At 43.7% G+C, this 20064-nt stretch overlaps 1 protein-coding gene and 1 non-coding gene across 3 annotated transcripts in view; both read left to right on the top strand.

Annotated features, from left to right (window-relative positions):
- The first annotated feature begins 523 nt into the window (after positions 1-523).
- Positions 524-20064, top strand: part of SNX10 (sorting nexin 10) — a 79302-nt gene continuing 59761 nt past the window's right edge. Inside the window, exon 1 of one of the 2 annotated variants that reach the window (XM_038770969.1) lies at positions 524-555. The gene's annotated coding sequence lies outside the window, so the exon portion shown is untranslated. Of the gene's footprint in view, positions 556-15037; positions 15830-20064 lie in introns of those variants that run through there. The other variant, XM_038770961.1, reaches the window with a different exon arrangement.
- Positions 8267-8398, top strand: LOC119924645. Its single transcript, XR_005449347.1, has one exon. It is a non-coding gene; the product is annotated as a small nucleolar RNA SNORA7 (small nucleolar RNA).

The raw sequence follows: 20064 nt of genomic DNA on the forward strand, positions 1-20064 counted from the left end.
GAGGTGGAGGTAGACATTAATAGAAGTAATAGATATATACAGATATATACATATGTGCTTCCGAGTGCTTAGTACAGTGCCCTGAAACAGTTGCTGCTTAATAAATATCAGTGATTGACTAGGCCTGATCATCTGAATAAACAGTAACACCCAAAGTGAAGTGAATCACAAGCACTGAAGAGATAAGGATAGCTAACCCTTTGGATTAAGACAGACAGTGATTAAGTGTGTCTCACAGCTCCTTGAACAATTAAACATTGTCTGTATCCACTGTAAAAGAAACTGAATGTTTTTGTTGTTAATTTAATTTTCAATCACTTGAAGGTGTGCTTGAAACCAGCTTTCCAGATAGCTAAACTTTAAAACATTCCACAATCTCATTAGTTTGATGTTAACATTAGAAGAATCAGGTGAATGATGAAGTGTGGTTAATCAAACACACCAGGGAAACAGATAATTGCATTAGAGGAAGAGCTTTGGCCACCACTATCTTTGGGAAGGAAAAATACAGAGCTCGAGTCCTTTGAACTCCTCAGACCACTGTGAAACTTCAAGGTAATGCTATTTTTTATGGCACTTAATTAAGCCATTAAATAATTATTTAATCACTTATATAGTGAATGGTAAAAAATATCCAAAGAAATAAATGAATTTTTCTTGAGCTACTTATGAACTCTTCAGGTTAGGAGTGAAAATAAAGTAGATGTTCCTTGGTAAAATGGGGGAAAGTGAAACGGTAGTTCCACTCGAATGTTATTTTTAACTGTAGTAAGGTACTTTAGAAATGGTGGGCTAGAGGAATGGATGAGGATTTAGGGATTTCCCCATGGATTTTATCTTTTATTTCCCCAGAGCTAAAATGGGGAACTGAACATATTTTTTACTCTCTATACAATTGCCTTGTTTCCTATCTCTTCTGTATAAATTGCATCTGTGGGTTTGGTGTTATTATAGGTCAGTCTAACTTCTTGAATAGAAAATGTAAATTTAAAACAGCTTTCTGAAGGTACAGGTTTAATCACTCAATTGTATATATTGAGTGCTTATTGTGTGCAGAGCACTGTACTAAGCATTTGGGTGAGCAGTGTGGCTCAGTGGAAAGAGCACGGGTTTGGGAGTCAGAGGTCATGGGTTCTAATCCCCTCTCTGCCACTTGTCAGCTGTGTGACTTTGGGCAAGTCACTTAACGTCTCTGTGCCTCAGTTACCTCATCTGTAAAATGGGGATTAAGACTGTGAGCCCCACTTGGGACAACCTGATCACCTTGTATCCCCCCCAGTGCTTAGAACAGTGTTTTGCACATAGTAAGTGCTTAACAAATACCATTACTATTATTATTATTATTACAATATAGCAGGATTAGTAGACATGTTCCTTGCCCACAACAAGCTCACAGTCTAGAGGGGGAGACAGACATTAATCTAAATAAATTATGGATATGTAATAAGGGTTTTGGGGCTGAGAATGAATAAAAGGAGCATATTTAAGTGCAAGGGTGACATAGAAGGGAGTGGGAGAAGAGGAAGCGAGGGCTTGGTCAGGGAAGGCCTCTTGAAGGAGACAACACTTAGGTACATATTTGTAATTTATACTGATGTCTGTCTCCCCCTCTAGACTGTAAGCTTGTTGTATGCAGGGAATATGTCTGTTTATTGTTGTACCCTCCCAAGTGCTTAATACAGTGCTCTGCATGCAACAGTGCTCTGCACATAGTAAGCGCTTAACAAATGCCATTATTATTATTATTATTATTATAAGTACTCAATAAATATGATTGACTGAATGAATGAATGTGCCTTCAATGAGGTTTTGAAGCCACGGAGAGTGAGCGTCTGTAGCATAAGAAGAGGGAGGTTGTTCCAGGCCAAAGGCATTTAATTATCCATTCAAAATTTCTAGTCATGACCACGTAAAATCAACTCATGTTGTCCTACCTAGATCCAGCTATCAGAACCTCCCCCTAGAACCCCAGTAGCAGTATTGGTTGCCACGTTAATATAATCACTTCCTTCTGCGTTGCCCTAACCTGTTCCCTTTGCTTTCCCCAACTCCCAGCCCCACAACACTTATTTATGTACATATCTGTAATTTATTTGTATTAATGTCTGCCTCCCCTCCTCCAAACTGTACGTTCGTTGTGGTCAGGGAATGTGCCTGTTTATTATTGTATTGTACTTTCCCAAGCACTTAGGACAGTGCTCTGCTCACAGTAAGTACTCAAATACGACAACGAATGAATGAATCGGTGTCAAAGTGGAAACCTTTATTCGCCTTGGGGTGTCGCCTTTCTTTCAGTTTCAGTATAATGAATGAAATCCATTGTAATTGTCAAATGTTATGTCAGATGATTCTTGGTTGGGTAAGAGTGGAAAATTATTTCACAAACTTTAGCCAGGGATTTCTGGGGTGGAGTGGGAGTGGGACAGTTGTGAAGGACAGGCATTAGAGAGGACAGGGAGTATAGAACAGTGTGGTTTAGTGAAAACAGCCCAGGGCTGGGAGTCAGAAGACCCAGGTTCTGGTCCTGATTCCAGCGCTTAGAACAGTGCTCTGCACATAGTAAGCGCTTAATAAATGCCATCATTATTATTCTGCCTCATGACTGCGGTGTATCCTAGGGTAAGTCACCCCTTCGGCACCTCAGTTTTGTTATCTGTACTCATGGGCAGGGAAGATGTCTACCAAGTCTGTTATTTTGTACTCTCTCAAGTGCTTAGTACAGTGCTCTGCACACGGTAAGTATTCAATAAATGATTAAAATCAGAATAAAATACCTGTTCTTCATCCCTCTTAGACTGTGATCCCTTTGTGGGACTGTGTCTGATCTATTTTGTAAGCAGTGTGGCTCAGTGGAAAGAGCATGGGGGTTCAAATCCCGGCTCCGCCACGTCTGCTGTGTGACCTTGGGCAAGTCACTTAACTTCTTTGTGCTTCAGTTCCCTCATCTGTAAAATGGGGATTAAGACTGTGAACCCCCCATGGGACAACCTGATCACCTTGTATCCCCCCAGCGCTTAGAACAGTGCTTTGCACATAGTAAGCACTTAACAAATGCTATTATTATTATTATTATTATTATTATCTGCCTCAGCTTTTAGAACAGTGCTTGGAACATTATGAATGATTAATACATACCACCCTATTTACTAACGTGATTATGAGCTTTGAGTTATGCTCTTGTAGAACAGAGCAGGTAAAGAGGGTCTTACACAAAATCTGACTGGCTGGGGGGTATGAGAAGGGCAAAATTGAAAAGGCTTATTAATAATTGTGGTATTTAAGTGCTTACTAGGTGTCAAGCACCTTACTAGGCAATAGGGTGGAGACAGTATATGCAGATTGGGCACAGTCCTTGTCTCAGACAGGGCTCACGGTCTAAGTCTCACGGTCTAAGTAGGAGGAAGAGCAGTTATTTAATCCTCATTTTACAGATGAGGAAATTGAGGTCCAGAGACGTTTTCTGACTTGCCCAAGGTCACACAGCAGACAAGCGGCAGATGCTGAAAGGGACTCTTCTCAAAGGGCAAAGAAAATTGTTGGAAGTCATTCTATTACATCAGGCTTCCAAATTAACAGCTGAGAATACAAAAATTGCTTATTTTTGTGTGTGAGGGGGGGGGGTGTTGAAAAACATTTTCCATAATGATGAAAGGCTCTGGTGACCCTCTCAGTCTTGCCCACTGAAAATGCAAATCCACAGTTAAATGCATGAGAGATGTGGAAGATCACAGTGATGATTTTTAAAATAAAAAAAAATTATGAAATAACAGAATTAAGTACAAACATTTAACACGCAAAATTGTGAAGTATCACAATTAACAAAGTTATGGGAGGAAGTCAGGCTCCTAGCATTGATGCTCGCTTCATCTCAACACAGTTATGCCCAAGGGACTGGAGGAGATGATGAAGGACAGCATGATGCCCAAACAGCTCCTGCTCTGACAGCTGAAATTGGGAAACTGACAGCAAAGACAGGGGAAATGTTTTAAGGGCACAATAAAAGCAGCGTGGCACTAGTGGCCTGGGAGTCAGAAGGTCATGAGTTCTGATCCTGGCTCTGCCACTTGTCTACTGTCAACAAGGAGTTTACAGTCTAGAAGGGGAGACAGGCATTAAAATAAATTACAGATATGTGCAGGAAACGTGTCTACCGTCTATGTTAATATTGCTCTCTCCCAAGCATTTAGGTGAGTGCTCTGCCCACAGTAAGCTCTCAGGAAATACGATTGATCGATTCATGTACCTAAGTGCTAAGGAGTTGAAAGTGGAATGAATAAAGGGTACAAATCAAGATGCAAGGGTGAGTTGGTTAAATGAGGGCTTAGTCAGAGCTGGCTTCTTGGAGGAGCTAAGATTTTAGTAAGGCTTTGAAGTTGAGGAAAGTGATGATCTATCAAAGATGAAGTGGAAGGGAATTCCAAGTCAGGGGCATGAAGTGGGAGAGGGGTCGGTGGAGAAATAGATGAGAATGAGATACAGCGAGTAGGTTAGTGTTAGAGGACTGAAGTGGATGGATTGTAGTAGGAAATCAGTGAGGTAAGTAATGACATGGGAAAGGTGAGTGAGAGCTTTAAAGCCAACGATGAGGAGTTTCTGTTTGATGTGGAGGTGAACGGATAACCACTGGAGGTCCTTGAGATGTGGGGAAATGTGGACCGAACTTCTTTTAGAAAAACGATATGGGGAGAAAGGTGTTTTATGGACTAGAATGGGGAGAGGCAGGGGAGATCAACAAGAAGACTGGTGCAGTAGTCAAAGCCCCAAATAGGACAAGCATTGGTGCTCTAACTTTGGGAGTAGCTTATTGTTTGGGGAGGATGCCAATGAATTTAGAGCGAAAAGAGTTCAAAATAGTATACAGGTGTGAGTGAGAGAATATGAATAGGGGAGGAGCTTAGAGCAGCTGAAAAAACAAAAGGATGGCAATCAATAAATCAATTTAATTCGTTTAAGGTTAAACAGAGAAGACCTGGGAGAGGAAAACTGAAGAGGTTAGGGAATTAGAAGAACAGGAAAAGTGGACATGGAAAAGCCTTGGTTCAAGATTTTCCTCTAGCTTCCTCCTTATCTATCCATTCTCTCTCCTGATACATGACAGCTCCCAATCTTCTCTTCTCCCAAGCTAATGGTCTCCCTCATGACTCCTCCTTCTCTTTTCCATTGCTCATGCTTTTCTCCTGTCATGGAACTCCCTCAAAACCCTCTTAGAAAGCCATTGCTTCCAAGATGTGTTCCTGGTTCCCTCACCTTCCTGGTTATGCCAATTCATCAGGCATTTAAGTAATTATTTGCATATGTATATATGCTTTTAAGTATCAGATTAAAGATCAAAGGCACTCTAATTATACATTTATACTTTAAAATATATTGGGGTTATTTCAAATAATCACATTTCAAAATGTGAAAGTATATTCTAAGTAAAATGCCAGTTTTTTGTTAGGAGAAACTTGAGATTATGTATTTGAATCCTTAAGAAGCATATTGCAAAATAGGGACACTTCCTTTCTAAAGGTCAAAGCATTTCTTTTTTAGTTAAAAAAAAATTGAATTACAATGAAGGGAGAAACCTTGTGGTCTAGTGGATAGAACACGGGCCTGGGAGGGAGAGAACCTGAGTTTTAATCCTGAAAATACCACTTCCCTCCTGAGTGACCTTGGGCAAGTCACTTCACTGCTCAATGCCTGTTACCTCACCTGTGAAATGGGGATTAAGACACTGAGTCCTATGGGACGGGGACTGTGCTCGACCTGATTATCTTGTATCTACCCCAGCGCTTAGTAGAGTGTCTAGCACATAGTAAATGTTTAACAAATACCATAAAAAAATCAGTGGCATTTATTAAGTACTTACTGAGTGCAAAGCACTCTATTAAGATTCTCCAAAACTACTCAACTTTAGAAACGGGAACTTACGACTTCTGTTGCAGATCAGATTTGTAATACTAGAAGTAGACTGTAGGCTTAATTTTAATTGGTTGGAGAAAATCCAAAATGGAAAAAATTAGTACTTAATGGGAGCTGCATGACCTAGTGGAAAAAGAACAGAACTGGGAGTCAGTTAATTTGGGTACTAGTTTCTGCTCCCTCACTGGCTTGCTGCGTGACTTTGAGCAAGTGGCTTCATTCATTCATTCATTCATTCAATCTTATTTATTGAGTGCTTACTGCATGCAGGGCACTGTACTAAGTTCTTGGAAAGTACAATTCAGCAATAAAGAGAGAAAATCACTCCCCACACCAGGCTTCTCTGGGCCTCCATTTCCTTATTTGTAAAGTGGGGATATAATACTTGCTCTTCTGGACAAGGATTGGGTCTGATTTGATTATTTTGTATCTATCCCAGCTCTTAGCATAATGCATGCCATAGTTATTATTGAGTGTTTTTCATGAACAGTTTTACATTTTACATAATGGCAGAATGCACAATAGCTCCAGTTAAATCAAATCATCATCTATCCCAGTAAAAGAAATGAAAGGGGTTTTTTGGTTTTTGTTTTTTAACAGAAGCGTTTTCTAAAAGTGGCTGTATTAAAAACTCAGAGACCAGCAGATGGCATGTAACCATAGCAATATTTCAACAGCCTAGCTAGGCAGGAGCCACAGAATCTGATGATTTTTTTTTCTTGAACGGGTAAAAATAAAATGGCTACAATTTCAAACCCAATCTCTTATCTGCAACTCTCTCAAAGTAGAAGACACTATTCATTTCTTCTCCTTTTACTTCCCTCCTTTCTCTATCTTTAGGATTTTATTTGCTACTCTTCCATTTTTATAACAGTTTTAAATTTGAAGAAATTAGTATTGCATCTGCTTTTATATTATCTGTATTTTTATTTTGTGGACTTGGGGTGTGTGTGATATTTTCTCCTGGTCCTCCTTATCTTCCTTTTTAAGTATTGTTGCCTTAAAATTCTTGTATCTCATGATTCCTGTGTAGAACACACCACTGTTTTCCTTCTTTCTTTCACTTCTATATCTTTCTTCTGCTTCTCTCCAAATCTCCTAGTGTCCTTTTTAAACTGCCGTAAGTGCTTAGTCTTGGTTCAGGTTTTCTCTCCTTCCATGCACTTGATATTTTCCCTTCTGTCAAATGTAAGCTATATGGACAGAGTGTACCTTTCTTCCATTCTGCTTGTAACCATAGAGACAGGAAGCAGAGCTTCAAGGAGGAGTTTTTCCAGTTAATGCTAGTTCAGGAAAAGGGATGGATATTCAAGCAAACCTGGAAGTTGCCAATCCAGCACCTTTATGTCGCCGCGTAATTTAGTAGAAAGAGCACAGACTTGGAAGACAGAGGATGTGAGTTCTAATACCGTCTCTGCCACTTGTCTGCTATGTGACCTTGGGCAAGTCACTTAACTTCTCTGTGCCTCAGTTACCTCGTCTATAAAATGGGGATTAAAAATGTGAGCCCCATGTGGGACAACTGGATTATACTATATCTACTCCAATGCTTAGAATAGTGCTTGGCACATAGTAAGGTAAGTGCTAAACAAACACCATAATTATTAACAGACAAAGCTTGAACCAATAGGGCACTTAATGAAGCACTGAAGTGGGAAAGCATAGTAGCCCATACACATTGGTTCCTCAGGTATGAACTCATCTTCTTTCTGAGCTCCGAACAGTTTGATGATTCTTTTCTGTCATCTAAATGTCCTGCTCTCTGGAATAATTATTATTATAGGCAGTACTTGTCTTCTGAAAAAAATCTTCTCAAGGAAGCCTTCTCTGATTAATCTCTCATCTCCCCATCCAAGCTACCCCCTCCCTGACTGGCCTAATGGATAGAGCTCAGGCCTGAGAGTCAGAACATCATGGGTTCTTATCGTGGCTCTGCTATTTGTCTGCTGTGTGATCTTAAGCAAGCCACTTCACTTCTCTGTACCTCAGTTGCCTCACCTGTAAAATGGGGATTACAACTGTGATCCCCATGAACAGTTCTTTGCACATAGTAAGTGCTTAATAAATGCTATCATTATTATTATTACTACTATGTCCAACTTGATTAGCTGGTATCTACCCCAGCATTTAGAACAATGCTTGGCACTAGTAAGTGTTTAACAAATACCATTATTATTATTACTATCATCATCATTATTACTCTATTCCAACACATCCTCATTACCTAAGACCTCGGGTGCTTACTACCACCTCCAGGAGTTGGATAAATATCTTTAACTCTGTTGCTTCCTTCTACCTGTAATTTATTTGTCTCTCTAGATTGTTTCTCTATTTGTCTCTATTCTCTCTATTTGTCTCTCTAAACTCTTTAGGGTTACACCTGGAGAGTTTCCAGTATTCTACCAGTCTCAGCTATGGGAGGGAGAGTCAAGCAGAGGCCTACCCATTCCATTCCTAGCTTGGGCTGGAGAATGGAAGACAATCTGCTGCAAGTCAAAACTCACCCTTGCTAGGCAGCAGTGGCATGGGAGAGAGTCAAGGGCGGAGACTCGAGTTTACTGCGCGGAAGGCGCCAACGGTAAACCACCTCTGTATTTTTACCAAGAAAACTCTATGGATCCACTACCAGAATGATTGCAGAAGGAGAGAGGGGCGTTCTTGGAGAGATGTGTCCGTGGTGTCTCTATGGGTTGGAAATGACTCGACAGCATAAGACAAGACAAGACTAGATTTTTTTATGGTATTTGTTAAGCACTTACTATGTGCAAAGCACTGTTCTAAGTGCTGGGGAGGATACAAGGTGATCAGGTTGTCCCACCTGATCTCACAGTCTCCATCCTACTTTACAGATGAGGAAACTGAGGCCCAGACAAGTGAAGTGACTTGCCCAAAGTCACACAGCTGACAAGCGGCAGAGCTGGGATTTGAACCCATGACATCTGACTCCCAAGCCCATGCTCCTTCCACTGAGCCAGGCTGCTTCTCTATTATTATTACTAAACTATTATACTCTCCATGCACTTAGTATAACCAATCACCAGTGGTATTTTTTTATGGTATTTGTCAAGCACTTACTATGTTCCAGACACTGTACTAAGTGCTGAGTTAGGTACAAGCTAACCAGGATGGACACAGTCCATGGGGCTCACAATATTAATCTCCATTTTACAGATGAGATAACTGAGGCATAGAGGTTAAGTGACTTGCCCGAGGTCACATAGCAAACAGTTGACAGAGCCTGGATTAGAACCCAGGTCCTTCTGACTCTCAGGTCTGTGCTCTATACAGTAGACCACACTGCTTTTCTATTTATTGAGCACTCACTGTGTGCAGCACACTGCACTGAGTGCTTTGAAAAGTACAATATAATAGAGTTGGTAGACAAATCTGTGCCCTCAAGGAGCTTGCAGGCTAGAGGGGGAGTAAGCAGAGGGTAAGGTTATATATATGTTATGTTATATGTCTAAGTGCTATAATATAGTGGTCCATAGAGAGTAAGTACTCAGTAAATACTATAGATTGAACATCAGTAGAAAGACAGACATGTGAAAAATGGAAGTGTGGTGAGAGCTTCCTGTTAGGTTATTTTTTTAGTCTGCATTTTAGTGGTTACAAACCTTCTGCTATCTTTAGTATAATGCCATAAAGAGAACTATCAGAACAGCTCTGGCATGAATAAAGGATTACCAAGTGTAGCCTAAATGTATTCTTGTCTCCTCTATATTGGGGGTAATACCACTGTCTAAGCTACTTTACAAATATTTAAAATGACATCATTATTATTGTTAATTATTAGTAATAAGAATTGTTAAGCACTTACTATTTATCAAGCACCGTTCTAGACACCGGGGTGCTTATAAGGTCCCTCTCTCCCCCCACCGTCATTTTGAACAATCCTTAACATTCTATAAAATGTTCTCCTTATGTCCCATTTCTAAGAGTGATATTGATCAACACAATTATAAGTGATTAGTCACTAAATGTCTTCATCATCTTTACCATGTTTATTAAACAGAACTGAATGAATTGCAGTGCAGTGTTAGCATGAAAGAGACGTAGAGAATTTCCCTATCTGCACTAGAGGAATTTGCTCTAACAAGGGGAGTAAAATAAATCAATACAACTTAGTGAAAAAAACATGTACGGCAAGATATGACCAACTGCAATTGCACTGAGATGAGGACAATAACTTTGATAAGTGCTGGAAGAGGAAAGCATTGGAGTGGCTCCGCGGATTGTTGACAAGTTGAGAACAAGGACACACTGTCATTCTGTAATTTGACATTCAGTATTGGTAAATATCAAGTGACTCCTGTTGGCGACATGAAACCGGCCCCAAATCAGAAAAATAATGACAAGTTTGGAAGGTTTAACCTGGATGAGATCACATAGTACTTGAGATGTTAGGTTTGTTTCTTAAATCAGACTTGTTTTGCTGGTGCATATAGAGGAAAGAGGGTTCTTCTGTTGTCGTATAAGCATTTATTATGTGCCAGGCACTGTACTAAACGCTGAGATAGATACATGATATTCAGATTGGACACAGTCGATGTCCCACATGGGGCTCACAGTCTTAATCCCTATTAAACAGTTGAAGTAACTGAGGCACAGAGAAGTAAAGTGACTTTCCCTAGGTTATACAACAGACAAGGGGCAGAGCTAGGATGAGAAGCCAGTTCCTTCTGACTCAAAGGCCTGTGCTCTAGCAGCCACTAGGCCACGCTGCTTAGATTTTAGTTTAGTTATCACAGGGAATGTTGTTCATCTTTACAAATTAGTATTCTAGAAAACAGTTAATGGTGGTTCATCAATCGCATTTATTGAGCGCTTACTGTGTGCAGAGCACTGTACTAAGCGCTTGGGAAGTACAAGTTGGCAACATATAGAGACAGTCCCTACCCAACAGTGGGCTCACAGTCTAAAAGGGGGAGATGGAGAACAGAACCAAACATACTAATAAAATAAAATAAATAGAATAGATATGTACACGTAAAATAGAGTAACAAATACGTACAAACATATATACAGGTGCTGTGGGGAAGGGAAGGAGGTAAGATGGGGGGATGGAGAGGGGGACGAGGGGGAGAGGAAGGAAGGGGCTCAGTCTAGGAAGGCCTCCTGGAGGAGGTGAGCTCTCAGTAGGGCCTTGAAGGGAGGAAGAGAGCTAGCTTGGCGGGTGGGCAGAGGGAGGGCATTCCAGGCCCGGGGGATGACGTGGGCCGGGGGTCGATGGCGGGACAGGCGAGAACGAGGTACGGTGAGGAGATTAGCGGCGGAGGGTGCGGGCTGGGCTGGAGAAGGAGAGAAGGGAGGTGAGGTAGGAGGGGGCGAGGGGATGGACAGCCTTGAAGCCCAGGGTAAGGAGTTTCTGCCTGATGCCCAGATTGATTGGTAGCCACTGGAGCTTTTTGAGGAGGGGAGTAAGATTTCATTAGCATGTTTGAAGCATGTTTGAGTGCTTACTATGTGCAGAGCACTGTACTACACATTTGGGAGAGTACAATATAACAGAATTAGCAGACAAGATCTCTTCCCATAACGAGTTTTCACTCTAGAGGGGGAAACAGACATCCACCCGCCCCTGCCCCCACTTAAGCGACCTTCCTTATAGTGCCCCCCAACCCCCCTTCCCGGTCCGGTCCTGACTGACTCCCCCCCCGACCCCCACCCCGGGAAAAAGGCCCTTGTTATCACCTAGTTACATTAACGACAACCTCATTCGCACCTACTGAGCCTTCCTGTCCCGCCATCAACCCCTGGACCACGTCCTCCCCCGGCCCTGGAATGCCCTCCCTCTGCCCATCTGCCAAGCTAGCTCTCTTCCTCCCTTCAAGGCCCTACTGAGAGCTCACCTCCTCCAGGAGGACTTCCCAGACTGAGCCCCTTCCTTCCTCTCCCCCTCGCCCCCCTCTCCATCCCCCGCATCTTACCTCCTTCCCTTCCCCACAGCACCTGTATATATGTATATATGTTTGTACATATTTATTACCCTATTTATTTATTTATTTTACTTGTACCTATCTATTCTATTTATTTTCTTTTGTTAGTATGTTTGGTTTTGTTCTCTGTCTCCCCCTTCTAGACTGTGAGCCCACTGTTGGGTAGGGACTGTCTCTATATGTTGCCAGCTTGTACTTCCTAAGCGCTTAGTACAGTGCTCTGCACACAGTAAGTGCTCAATAAATGCGATAGATTGATTGATTGCTTGATTAATACAATTATAGGTATGATAACTACAGGACCAAAGCCAGGTATTAATAGCATTTTCATTCATTCATTCAATCATATTTATTGAGTGTTTACTGTATGCAGAGCACTGTACTAAGCTCCTGGAAAGTACAATTCGGCAACATACAGAGACAGTCCCTACCCAACAATGGGCTCACAGTCAAGAAGGGCGAGACAGATAGCAAAACAGAACAAGTAGACAGGTGTCAAACCATCAAAATAAATAGAATTATAGATGTATAAACATGATTTAACAAGTAAATAGAATGATAAATAATTACAAATATACACAAGTGCTGTCGAGGGGAAGGGGATAGGGCAGAGGGAGAGAGTGGGGCGATGGTGAGGGGAGGAGGAGCAGAGGATAAGGGGGGGGGGGCTCGGTCTAGGAAGGCCTCCTGGAGGAGGTGAGCTCCCAGTAGGGCTTTGAAGGGAGGAAGAGAGCTAATTTGGTGGATGTGTGGAGGGAGGGCATTCCAGGCCAGAGGTAGGACGTGGGCCAGGGGTCGATGGCGGGACAGGCGAGAACGAGGCCTAGTGCGGAGGTTAGCGGCAGAGGAGCGGAGTGTGCATGCTAGGCTGTAGAAAGAGAGAAGGGAGGTAAGGTAGGAGGGGACGAGGCGATGGAGAGCCTTGAAGCCGAGAGTGAGGAGTTTTTGCTTGATTCGAAGGTTGACAGGCAACCACTGGAGATTTTTGAGGAGGGGAGTGACATGACCAGAGCGTTTCTGTACGAAGATAATCCAGGCAGCAGAGTGAAGTATAGACTGAAGCAGTGAGAGGCAGGAGAATGGGAGATCAGAAAGGAGGCTGATGCAGTAATCCAGTCGGGATAGGATAGCATTTCAATTCCTACCTTCAAGGGAAGGCGGTTGGGAGGCTATCAGGCCCCTAGAAATATGTATTTACCAGGATTATGAAATCTAGTTCAAAGTCTTTATTAACTTCTCTAAATCTAGGCCTAAGGTTATTTGGATACTACTGTGAATTGCTGCAGAGTTCTTGGCAGGAATCAACCTTTAAAGTGATGGGAATTAGTTTGAGTGAAGAGAGTCCTCTGTTCTAGTTAGTCAGGGCCTTGCTCCCTAAAATAGTGGAAGAGATACTTCTTTCATTCATTCATTTCTTCAATCATATTCATTGAGCGCTTACTGTATGCAAAGCACTGTACTAAGCGCTTGGGAGAGTACATTATAACAACGAGCAGGCACATTCTTTCCCACAAGGACCTCACAGTCTTTTACACAGGCTTGTTTTCCCACTGGGCATGTTTGTGCGTTTCATGCTGAATGTGTTTTTGGGGATGGGGCTGGGGTCTGCCTGGGGTTAAATGGGAACAGCTCCTTATGGGCAGGGAATGTCTGTATACTGGACAAGCAGCATGGTGTAATGGATAGAGCCTGGGTCATGGGTTCTAATCCCGGCTCTGCCACTTGTCTGCTGTGTGACTTTGGGCAAGTCACTTCACTTCTTGGGGCCTCATTTCCCTCACCTGTAAAATGGAGATTGAAAATGTGAGCCCCATGTGGGACAGGGACTGTGTCCAAACCAATTTGCTTGTTTCCACCCCAGCACTTTGTACAGTGCCTGACAACATAGTAAGCGCTTAACAAATACCATAATTATTATTATGAATACATTGCTCTGCACACAGTAAATACTCAATAAATACAATTGACTGACTGAATGAATGAATGAAGGCAAAGCCTGGAGGAGCAAGAGCCTTGGAAATTGTGGGCAGCTACTGGGGGTCAGGGGCTCTGTTGGGATGGTTCACACATAGTCCTGCACCACTGGGGAAGATGGGCCAGTTGGGAGAGGGGGATGGGGATGAAGTGGGGGAGGAAAAGGAGCAGCCGTTGAACTCATCCATTCATTCAGTTCATTCAAGTGTATGTATTGAGCACTTAACATTCATTCATTCATTCAACTGTATTGAGCTCTTACTGTGTGCAGAGCACTGTACTAAGCGCTTGGGAAGTACAAGTCGGCAACATATAGAGACGGTCCTTACCCAACAATGGGATCACAGTCTAGAAGGGGGAGACAGACAACACAACAAGTAGAGGGCTGTACTAAGCGCTTGGGAGAGAGTACAGTATAACAATAAGCAGACACATTCCCTGCCCATAATGAGCTTACAGTCTAGAGGGGGAGACAGATAATAATATAAATAAATGTGACAGATATGGACATAAGTGCTGTGGGTAGGGGAGGGGGGATGAATAAAGGGAGCATTTGGGGTGATGCAGAAGGGAGTGGGAGAAGAGGAAAGGAGGGCTTAAGTCAGGGAAGGCCTCTTGGAAGAGATGAGCCTTTAATAAGGCTCTGAAGGGGCGGTGTGGTGGTGGTGAGGGAATAATTGTCTGAACTGGGTCTGCCCCCCTCAAAACACTTTGCCCAACCTGGTTGTTGTAGCAGTGTGACCTAGTGGAAAGAGCATGGGTGTTGGAAGACCTGGGTTCTAATCCTGTCTCAGCCACTTGTCTGCTGTGTGACCTTGGACAAGTCACTTTCATTCACTCAGTCGTATTTATTGGGCGCTTACTGTGTGCAGAGTTGGAAAGTACAATTCACTTCCCTGGGGCCCTCATTTGTAAAATGGGATCAAGACTGTGAGCTCCACGTGAGGCGCGGCTCACGTCCAGTCGGATTAGCTAGTACCTACTTCAGCGTTTAGTGTAGTATCTGGCACATAGTCAGCGTTTAGCAAATACCATTTACAAAAAAAGAAAAAAGGGCGGTCAGGTGTGGGGTTGGAGGGCCGGCGGAAGGAGGGAGGAAGAAAGGAAGGAAGAGGAGTCGCGGTTGGTGGGTCACATGTGGGCCCGGGACCGGCCTCTGCTTGGCTGCAGTCACAGCAACAACGGCGGCACAGCTCCGGCCTCCGGCTCCCACCTCCCACATCTTTCCTTCCAGACTCCTGCTCCCTGCCCCCAGATCCCTCCTCCCCGGTCCCTGCCTCCAGCTCCCAGCCTCCTGCTCCTTGCTCCCAGATCCCTGCTTTCAGCTCCCAGCCCCCGGATCCTTGCTCCCTGAGCCCTGCGTTCATCTCCGGGCCCCCGGATCCTTGCTCCCTGCTCCCAGATTCCTGCTTCCAGCTCCTTGCTCCCAGCCCCGAGATCCTTACTCCCAGCCCCCAGGTCCCTGCTCCCAGATTCCAGCTTCCAGCTCCCCGCCCCCAGATTCCTGCTCCCAACTCCCCGCACCCCAGATTCCTGTTCCCAGCTTCGTGCTCCCAGATCCCAGCCCCGAGGTCCCTGCTCCCACCTCCTTGCTCCCTGCTCCCAGATCCCTGTTCCTTGCTCCCAGATCCCCGCCCCCAGATTCCTGCTCTCAACTCCCCGCACCCCAGATTCCTGTTCCCAGCTTCGTGCTCCCAGATCCCAGCCCCGAGGTCCCTGCTCCCACCTCCTTGCTCCCTGCTCCCAGATCCCTGTTCCTTGCTCCCAGATCCCCGCCCCCAGATTCCTGCTCCCAGCTCCTTGCTCCCTGCTCCCAGATCCTTGCTCTCAGCTCCCAGCTCCCCACCCCCAGATCCCTGCTTCCAGATCCTTGCTCCCAGATCCCAGCTTCTTGCTTCCTGCTCCAGTTGAATCAGCAATTTGACGGCCCGGAGCCCGAGGAGGAGGGGGGCGAGAAGTTCTGGCAGGTGCCCCCTGCTTTGTTGCGACGTCTCCCGATCAGCTGCCGGGGGGTGAGGACACCTGGGTCCATGGATGTGTGGGTGGGTGGGCGTACCTCCCTCTCTCTCCCCCTCTCTTTCCTCCCCCACTCCCCTTCCCTCCCGGCACCGCATCTGGACAAATATGCCCCCACATTATGATTATTAATCGTATTATTGAGCCTTTACTGTGTGCAAAGCACTGTACTAAGCCCTTGGGAGCCCAGTAGAGGAAGGATGGGCTGGGGGCGAGGTGGAGAGGAGGGGCCTTCCAGCCAGGTTGGGACCGGTTCGTTTTTCCAGGGATGATAATAATTGTGGTATTTGTTAAGCGCCTACTATGTGCCAGGCACTGTACTGGAGTGGATACAAGCAAATCGGTTGAAATAAACTAGAGCTGGGAGCGCCCGGGCCCATGATCAGGCATCTCTCCCATCCCTTAGCACAGAGCGCTTAATAAATAGCATTATTGAAGGGCTGGTGGGAGGAGATGGATATCTGGAATGAATATTCTTTCGTTCCTAAACGGGGTGGCTTTGGGGTGGGATTTTTGTTGTTGTTGTTTCCGTTGTCTTGAAGAACAAAAACCACTTGGAGTGGGATTTTTCTCTGTTGTTCTTCAAGGCAAAGGAAACCTTTCGGTTAGGGTTTTCCTCGAAGGTGGTACAATATTTGGGTCAGATGTTCTCCCCAGCCAGTCTAGGAGGAATGTCGGACTGTTGGAAAAGGTGGGACCACGTTCAGAAGAAAATCAGAAATAAGATGTTAGACTGGGGTGACACTGGGGAAAGACACAGCCTCATTTCTCTGCCCTGGCCAGGTTTGGGCCTTTGAAAACAATGCTGGTTAGATTGGAAACTAGGTCCTATAGAGGCCTAATCAGAGGCCTTTACAAATAGGAAGACATGAGTGTTAATTTGAAAATAAATATTAGGAATATTATTAACAGTCTTGGAAGTTTCAGAGTATCTTGTGTCATGTCTATATGTGTCTAGACTGTTCATTATGGGCAGGGGATGTGTCTACCCAATCTGTTGTATTCTCCCAAGCACTTAGTACAGCGCTTGGCACACAGTAAGCACTCAGTAAATACCAATGACCAGTTGAAACCTTTTTCTGAGAAGGGCAAAGGACTTGTTATATATTAACCACTAATGTTCCCTAAATTCAAATAAGAAGAGTAATTGGCAGCCCCTCTTTATAGGACATCTGCTGCACAGGGGAGTTGACTGATTTCCAGGAAATAGATGGCTAAACTGAGATGAAAACTCACCCCACTGGTACTCAGTTCTGCTGTCAAACTCCAGCCACTACAGATGCAAAGAAAATTTTTAAGTGCTCAGCATGCCATATTCTCAGTGAGAGCACAGACTGGTGGGGAAAAAAAAACCCCTCAAATCAGTAAATAATCAAGTAAAAACAAAATAGTTTGAAGGCATGGTAACAGCTGAATTACCAACTGGAAAAATTAGTTAGGGATCTGAAGGTCAATAGAGACCTTGGGAAAGAAATCATGTGATGATTGTATTCAAAATTCTAAGAGAAGGGAGGTCAGCAAGATAAATGACTTTTGGAAAAGTAAATTTTAATAGGATCTCCCTGAGGAGGACCTGAAGGGAAGAAGGGTAAAGGATAAGCAGCATGGCCTAGTGGCAAGAGCCCAGCCCCCTCTTTCCTCTCCCCTCCCCCTCCTTCCTCTTCCCCTCCTCTCCCTCCCCATCCCCCCCCCCCGTCTTAGCTCCTTCCCCTCCCCACAGCACCTGTATATATGTATACATGGTTGTACGTATTTATTACTCTAATTTGTACATGTTTATTTTATTTATTTTATTTTGTTAATATGTTTTGTTTTGTTCTCTGTCTCCCCCTTCTAGACTGTGAGCCCACTGTTGAATAGGGACCGTCTCTATATGTTCCCAACTTGTACTTTCCAAGCGCTTAGTACAGTGCTCTGCACACAGTAAGCGCTCAATAAATACGATTGAATGAATGAATGAATGACTGGGTGTAAAATGGGGATTGAGACTGTGAGCCCCACGTGGCACAACCTGATGACCTTGTATCTACCCCAGCTCTTAGGACAGTGTTTGGCCCATAGTAAGCACTTAAGAAATACTGTAATCATCATCATCATAGTTGGGTTCCTATCTAGGCTCAGTCAATCAATTAATCAGTGGTATTTGTTGAGGGCTTATTGTGGGAAGAACATCATCAACAGTGGTATTTACTGAGTGCTTACTGGGTGAAGAACATAGTACCAAGCACTTGACACAGTACAGTAGAGTTGGTAGATAAGCTCCTTTCCCAAAAGGTGCTTACAATGCAATGGAAGGAAAAGACATTAAAATAAATTACAGATAATAATAATTATGGTATTTGTTAAGTGCTTACTATGTGCCAAGCACTGTTCGAAGCGCTTGGGTAAATACAAGGTAATCTGGTTGTCCCACGTGGGGCTCACAGTCTCAATCCCCATTTTACAGATGAGGTAACTGAAGCCCAGAGAAGTTGTGACTTGCCCAAGGTCACACAGCAGACAAGTGGCAGCGCCGGGATTAGAACCCAAGGGTGAATAGGTGGGGAAAAGAAGTTATTCAGGGAAGGCTTCTTGGAGGAGCTATGATTTTAGTAGGGCTTTGGAGATGGGGAGAGTAGTGGTCTGATGGATATGAAGGGGAGGGAATCCAGACGAGAGGGAGGATGTGAGCAAGAGGTTGGCAGTGAGGAACAGGAGTTCAGGGCACAGTGAGTTGGTTGGTGTTAGAGGAGCAATGTGTTTGGGATGGCTTATGGTAGGAGCTCCACCATTTGCCTTCTGAGTAACCTTGGGCAAATCATATAATTTTCCATGCCTCAATTTCCTCATCTATGAAATGGGGATAAAATACCTGTTCTCTCCCTTTTGGATGGTAAGTCCTATTTTGAACAGTGACTTTGTCTGATCAGATTGTATAGTTATATACCCCAGCACAACCCCAACACAATGGTTGGCACATAGGAAGTGCTTTACAAATACCAAAATAATGATCATTATTATTATTATTGTCATTAGGTAAGGGAAAAGGAGTCCAAGAAAGTTGCCTATTTTCTGAAAAGATAGTTCTGCAGCATAAGAACATATCATACTAGTATTTAAAAAAGACCCAAAGGGCAAACGGAAAAGTGATTAAGAGGAGAAACTAGGCCAGGTCTCTAACAAAGAATATAAAGTAGCACAAATACGTAGTGCTACTACATAAAAAAATTAATAGACTAATACTAGAAAGGGTACCCAGTTAGCACGAGACATGAAGGGCAATCAAAATATTCTTTAATTATTCCGTATTAATCACAGAGAAAATGTCGTTTCCTTGAAAAGCAAGACGGGAAAGCAGATAGCAGATGGCACTAGAATAGTGCCGGCTTTTAATGTTTGTTTTTCCCTTCTGCCTTGACCAAGAAGGATCAGATGTGAACAGAATGGGGAAAGTATCTCAAAAACCTTAGAGTATATAAGGAGTTGGCAGATGCTGTTGCAGAGCCACTAGTGATTATTTTTGAGAACTTATGGAAGACTTCTAGACTGTGAGCCCGCTGTTGGGTAGGGACTGTCTTTATATGTTGCCAACTTGCATTTCCCAAGCACTTAGTACAGTGCTCTGCACACAGTAAGTGCTCAATAAATATGATTGAATGAATGAACTGAACAGAGAGTCTCTGAAAACTGAAAATGCATCTTTACAATGGGCTGGGGTTGGGGAGGGATAACTGATAATTACACACCATTCATGTTCACAGTGCTACCTGGAGCGATGACCTAGAATCACCACCTGGAACAACCTGGAAGAACATAAAGATTTTAGATTCAAGGCCCTGCTGAGAGCTCACCTCCTCCAGGAGGCCTTCCCAGACTGAGCCCCTTCCTTCCTCTCCCCCTCGTCCCCCTCTCCGTCCCCCCATCTTACCTCCTTCCCTTCCCCACAGCACCTGTATATATGTATATATGTTTGTACATATTTATTACCCTATTTTATTTATTTATTTTACTTGTACATATCTATTCTATTTATTTTATTTTGTTAGTATGTTTGGTTTTGTTCTCTGTTTCCCCCTTTTAGACTGTGAGCCCACTGTTGGGTAGGGACTGTCTCTATATGTTGCCAATTTGTACTTCCCAAGCGCTTAGTACAGTGCTCTGCACATAGTAAGCGCTCAATAAATACGATTGATGATAAAGATTTTAGGAAACTCCAACAAGACTTTGTGGAGAGCAAATTGTGCCAGGCCAT

This window comes from Tachyglossus aculeatus, chromosome 2, assembly GCF_015852505.1.
Source record: "Tachyglossus aculeatus isolate mTacAcu1 chromosome 2, mTacAcu1.pri, whole genome shotgun sequence".
Classification (NCBI taxonomy): Eukaryota; Metazoa; Chordata; class Mammalia; order Monotremata; family Tachyglossidae; genus Tachyglossus; species Tachyglossus aculeatus.